This window comes from Protopterus annectens, chromosome 14.part0, assembly GCF_019279795.1.
Source record: "Protopterus annectens isolate FY-2018-M chromosome 14.part0, PAN1.0, whole genome shotgun sequence".
Taxonomy (NCBI): Eukaryota; Metazoa; Chordata; order Ceratodontiformes; family Protopteridae; genus Protopterus; species Protopterus annectens.
In genome coordinates this window covers 885,274,640-885,280,639 of record NC_056748.1, presented here as the reverse complement: position 1 = coordinate 885,280,639, position 6,000 = coordinate 885,274,640, and the positions used below count along the sequence as shown (strand labels likewise).

Below are 6,000 nucleotides of genomic sequence, written 5' to 3'. Positions count from 1 at the left end.
ATCCTTCACTGGCAGTTTGCAAGCACACATTCAGAAAAATCTAGCTACTGCTGTCTGCCCTACAATTCACGTCTAACGAGCCCATGTGCCGACTTTCCAACATGGCATATGTCACTGCAAGAGCAGCAGGCACTGGCATTTCTGTTTGTCAGCATGCACCTCTGCAATGTTGTGTAGAGCTTTAAAGTGTCCTTCAATAATGCACCTTTTGATGGTTCAACACCATTTGGACTCAAGGTGACACTTTCCAGAAGCAAGCAGTGGGGCAAGATTCTGTCAGCTGTGGGCATACATTTTTCCAGCTCCCAAAGGACTTAATCCTGGAATAAGAAGGAAGGGAAGAAACTTTGTTTTCATAAGTCCCAGAATTTTACCCAGTACACCTCTGGCTACTGAGTCCCCAGAGGCAGAGGGGAGAATAACTTTAACATTAATGGATATCACCCAAGGTGTAGAAGTTGACCACAGAGTCTAGGGTTTTAAGGTCTCTTTACTGAGAAATGCTTCCAGCACTCCTGAGCAGTTGCCTGACTGCCACACACTGGAGGCAGTCAGACGTTTATCTCTACACTATCATACTTGGCTAGCCATCATTCAGTATTCTTGGGTGCAGAAGATAATTATGTGAAGTTATTTTAACATGTGGTGGTGTTCTCTTTGATTTCCCCTAACAGACAAAAATAAAATCCCGAACGTTTCACCCATCCAGAGGGAATTGGCAGCAGAAGCGTCAAACCTGCTGGAAAAGAGAGTCCTCTAGGATGTTTCAGCAGACTAGCAAAGATCTGGAGTCTACTTATCTTTTTGTCTCTGAAAAAAAATTGGTGACGTCATACTCAGTTTGGACCTCACTCAGATCCGTTTGTGAAGAAGACTGAATTCTGGATGGTCATGATGCAGTCCATTCTACCTCTTTTGAAGAAAGACAGCTGGATATGCTTGGTAGACCTTCAGGATGCTTACTATCATGTAAAAATAGCAAGGCAATCCAGAAGGTTTCTTCATTTTTGGCTGGGAGATGTTCATTTCCAATTTAGACCACTGCCGTTTGGTCTCACAACAGATACCCTAGGGTATGCACTAAGCACATGGTGGTGGGAGCACCTTGCTTAAGACTGCAAAGGTTCCCAGTGTTCCCCTATTTAAAAAACTAGCTCCTCACCTCTTCCACTAAAGATCTACTAATCCAATACAGGGGCTTCTTGCTCCATTTCTCACCGTTTAGGCATTACAGTAAGCCTGAAGAAAAGCCAGCTGACACTGATGTAAGCAATGGAATTCATAGGATGACACCTGGATACAGCATCCCAAATAGCCAAACTACCAGACTAAAGAGTTCTGTCAGTCTTTAAGTTTCAGGAGTCCTCCCTTCCTCCAATCTCTCAGCAAAACTGATTTTTTTTCTGTTATTGGGGGCAGTAGCTGCATTGATTTACACTGGATCCACAGGTAAGGTATTACATGAGGGTACTGCAATGGACCCTTTCTGTTCAGTGATGTTGCATCTTTCTCTTTACTTTCCAGTACAATTTGCATCAGTTTGCAGGCATCATACTCTGGTGTTTGATCTCCACTCTTGTCTCATGGGCTCGACTATCCATGAAGGCCATTGTGACAGTGAATGCCTCACTTCTGAGAAGGGCAGAGGGATTTTGAACGGAAGATGGTCCAAGACGCATGGTCCACTACTGAAGCCAATCTTCATATCATTGTCTTCAAAATAAGGGTGGTCCTAGCGTAGGAGGCCTTTCAGGACTGGCTTTCCAAAGGTGCGATTTCCATCCAAACAAAATGGAGGTAATCTGATACATTAACAAGCAAGGGGGAATCTGCTCATATGCATTATGCTAGGAAGCCATTAGAGCAGGGGTCTGCAACCTGTGGCTCTGGAGCCGCATGTGGCTCTTTCACCCGTAGTCTGTAGTGGCTCCCTTTAGCTTTGAAAAATAATTGCCACTCTAACACACACACACACACGATAGTGATCGAGTGATGGACTTTAAATATTGTTCTTATAAACATAGAAACTTGCTAGTATAACACGATTTCTGTTGCCAAGCATTCCGCACACACAAAGCGATTGAGTGATCCCCTGGCAGAAGCAGCATCTCCTGAAAGGTTTCCATACTTCTCAAAAGTCTTACCACAAGAAATCTGGACAGAGCCACAAGCAAAGGGGAACAAAGGAACAAAAATAGGGACGGACTTTACATATTGCTAGAATAACATGGTTTGTGTTAACATGCATTTTCCACACACACACACACACACACACACACACACTCTCTCTCTGTCTCTCTCTCTGTCAATTGTGCAGATTTTGACAGAATGTCCTGACTTTTGCCTCATATAGTTGGTCTGTTTCTGATAAAATTGTGGTTTTCTGGCAAATCATTGAGGTCTGAAGTCAGAAAAAATAGACATTCACGTTTCAGACTTCATACCCTTCAGAAAAATTCATGCTAATGCAAAATCTGATATTCTATTATCTTTCTAAGTTTGTAAGAGCAATATTTAAAAAGTGTCCCTATTTTTGGGCCTTTGTGTCCCATTTATTATGACTGTCCATATTTCTTGTTCTAAGAGGTCAAAAGATATGACACACACACATACTGAGAGCAATCAAGCAATCCTAACAAAGGGACAAAAATAGGGACGGATTTTAAATATTGCACTTATAAACTTTGTTCTTTTATATTTAGTATAATAACTACATATAAAACTTTATACGCTGTGTTATCTTCATTTTAGGGGTCAAATAGGTTTTGTGGCTCCCGATGAATTTTATTTGGTGGGAGAGGGGCCAAAATGGCTCTTATGATAGTGAAGGTTGCAGACCCCTGCATTAGAGTATGGCAATGGGCAATGTCTTCTCAACACTTTTTTTTTTTGTTTTGAGCAGGTTCTGTCTTGTCCCATGAGTGGTGACTGATTTTCAGTCGCTAGGGCCAGCTGTGCTGCTACCTCTTTTCTTCTCACCTAAACACCAAGTGCAGTAGCTACTTTGCCATGAGATCTTCCCAGAAGGATAGTCACCAAAGTATGCTGTAGTCGTACAATTAGCCCCCAGATCTCCTTTCTTCTAATAACCAAATTTCTATAGAAAGCCATCTGGTACAAGGCAACAGTGATTCATTGCCCTTTCTGGCCCCAGAAGGTTTTGTTTTCCTTCCTTTGGCCTCACTGAAACACCCTTCATGGGTTCTAGGTTCTGTTCCAGATTATCTTTTTCACCTGTCTGGACAGCCTCAAGATCTGAAAGCCTTGATATTAACCTGCATGGTGTCCCCAGTTTCAAAGATGCCAGAAATGCCAGACCTTCCTTCCCAGTTATTCATAGGTTTCTGTAATTACAATAATATAACTGAAGAAGGAGTTGCAGAAGTAAATGCCAAAGATTTGCCATATGGGCTTCCTTTGAAGGCTTAGATCCTTTCTCAGCACCCCCTTCCATTTGTTTTGGATTTTCTAGTGGGCTTATCCCAGGAAGGTTCCTGCTTCTGCACGGTTAAGGTTCAACTAGCAACCATATCCAGTTTTCACTTGGGAGATACCAGACTCCTATTGTATATTTGAAATTCTCCAAGGCTATTTTAAAAGGGACTTTTCTGCTCATACCCCCATCTGAGATCCAAGTTCCTCCCTGAGATATTACCTTGATGCTTGAGGCTCTGACAAGATCACTTTTCAAACCAGCAGCATCAGCAGATCTGAAATTTTATATCTTTCTAGTAGCTCTCATTTCTGCCGGGAGAATTTCAGACATTCAAATCTTATCTTGCAATACCTCCCCCACTTGTATTTTTACAAGGATTGGGCGTTCCTTTGAACTAACCCAATTTTTCCCCCAAAGTGGCTTTGCAGTTAAATGATTAACATACCAGTTGTCTTCCCAAATTTTTCTAACAAGGGTGAATATATATTTTACACCTGTTGAATGTTTACCGTTGAATAAGATTTTACCTGCAACATACAAAAGGAAACAGAAAAACAGATTGACTTTTTATTGCCTTCTTAAAGGCCAAGCTACAACAAAGCATCTCTAAAGTCATGTTGTGCAGGTGGCTTTCTGATTTGTATTACCTTGTCTATAAGGAAAGGGATTGCGTATTCCACACACACCTACGGCTTATTTGATTACAGCAGTGTCTGCCTTCATACTTATTTTTACTAGAGTTCTCATAGATGAGATTTGTGCTGTTGCTTCTTTAATTCAGTTCATAGCTTTATATCTCACTGTTAGTTGGACATGCATTCTAGGTCTTGCACATCCTTTTGAATATTCTTCCCTATAACCACCCTGGAGTACTAGTAGCTGGAGAATCTGTCCCATATGTTAAGTTGGACAGAAAAGACAACCTCTTGTATGAAAGTTTTGTACTTACTATAATGCTCACTCTGTGTGGTCTTCCATCTGGATCAACTTCCTTCCCTCCATCCCCCTTGCAAATTTCCATCCATTGGCTCTCAACTGATCGATTGCACCCATCCAGGTTCTTGTATAGTCGGTCTTGAGTTGACTTCTCTCCTTTCTCGATATTGGTATAGTATTAAGCTTTTCTATGTCTTTTAGATCAGATATTGGATACATATGGGCAACCTCCATCTGAGGTATTTTTGGTACAAGAGGGAATTATGAGAATTTGAAGACTATGAGCCCTGGATCCAAGAGCTTGAAAAAAAGCACAGTGATCTGATCCACTTGAATCCAGTAACATTTACTTTAAGCCAAGTTTAAGTTCAAAACAGATTATGCATTTGAATGACAGTACTGTTAACACCAAATATTCTTGCATGGAATTGTAGCATAGATTTTAGAACTGTTCCACATTTAATATTAATCCCTTTGTGTACCTGCACTGCAATAACACATTCAGCTATAGTATCTGAGAGGTATGAATATTATTTACAGACACATGGTGAGAGTGCAAAAGCAAACTCTTCTCATGAAATAAAGTATTTATCAAAACAGATAGTTAAAGAACAAGAAGTGAATTGTAGTTCCCATGGAGGTCAGTTATACAAACTGAAAAAGTGGATGGGGGTGTGATGGAAGGTGAAAGAGAGTTGTATGACAGTGGGGTACATAAAGTAAATGGTAAGAAGGGGGAAGAGAGGATAGTGATTTAAATATTCTCTGCATAAATAGTTTTCAAGGATGTTCTGAGAACTAACCATGCAGTTAATAGCTATCTGGGATTGGGTTATCCAGGAGTGGAATGTAAAAAGCCAGGTGTTTAGGTACAGTTTAAGCTGGGTTTTGAAAAGTATTAACTTGTCTGTCAGTTTGAATGCGAGAGGGATAGAATCCCATGCTTTTGCGACATATTTGGAGTACAAGGAATCCTGTGCTTTGTTGATGGGACTTGTTGGTAAGCAGGAAGAATCTGTTGCTAAAGTGCAGGTCTCTGGTACAGGAGTAGTACCGCTGTTAAAGCTTTTTTTTCTCCAGAAAGAGTCAAGATGGGGGTGGAGTGGGTTTATTAGGGTTAGAGTCTGTGTCCTAACATATGAAGAAATAAGGACAGGATTTAATTTGTAGTTTTTCTAAGATATTAAATGTAAATGAGGATAAAAGAAGGCTAGATCAAGAGATAAGTAATCGGCTGTCTAAAGTTCTGTTGTGATCAAGCAGGGCAGAGCAGTTGCATGTATTGCTGTCTGTATCCTGTTGGTGCTGTCACTTGAATAGAAGGAGCTTTTAATTAGTGCATATTCTCATCTTGGCTTGAAGACATTCTTTGCAAGGTCCTGTCTAGCTTCTTTGGTAAGGTGGTTTGTGATGGAATAGGTGGCTAAGCTTAGCAGCAACCTTTGAAACTTGCCTGTTGCTGTGGGTTTTGAAAGGTAACCTTTGATCTTGTGTAAGGCCAATGCACTTGTACTTCTCAATGAGTTCTTTGCTTGGTGTTCTTTATAAGTAACCAGGAGGATTTGGAATGTCTTTTGAAGGACTGCTTGTACTGATGGTTAGGATGGATAATTTCATTGGAGGATGAT

At 40.8% G+C, this 6,000-nt stretch overlaps 1 protein-coding gene across 9 annotated transcripts in view; it reads left to right on the top strand.

The window, feature by feature from the left end:
- Window positions 1-6,000, top strand: part of CEP55 (centrosomal protein 55) — a 352,577-nt gene that overhangs the window by 150,249 nt on the left and 196,328 nt on the right. The gene's annotated exons all lie outside the window — the stretch shown is intronic.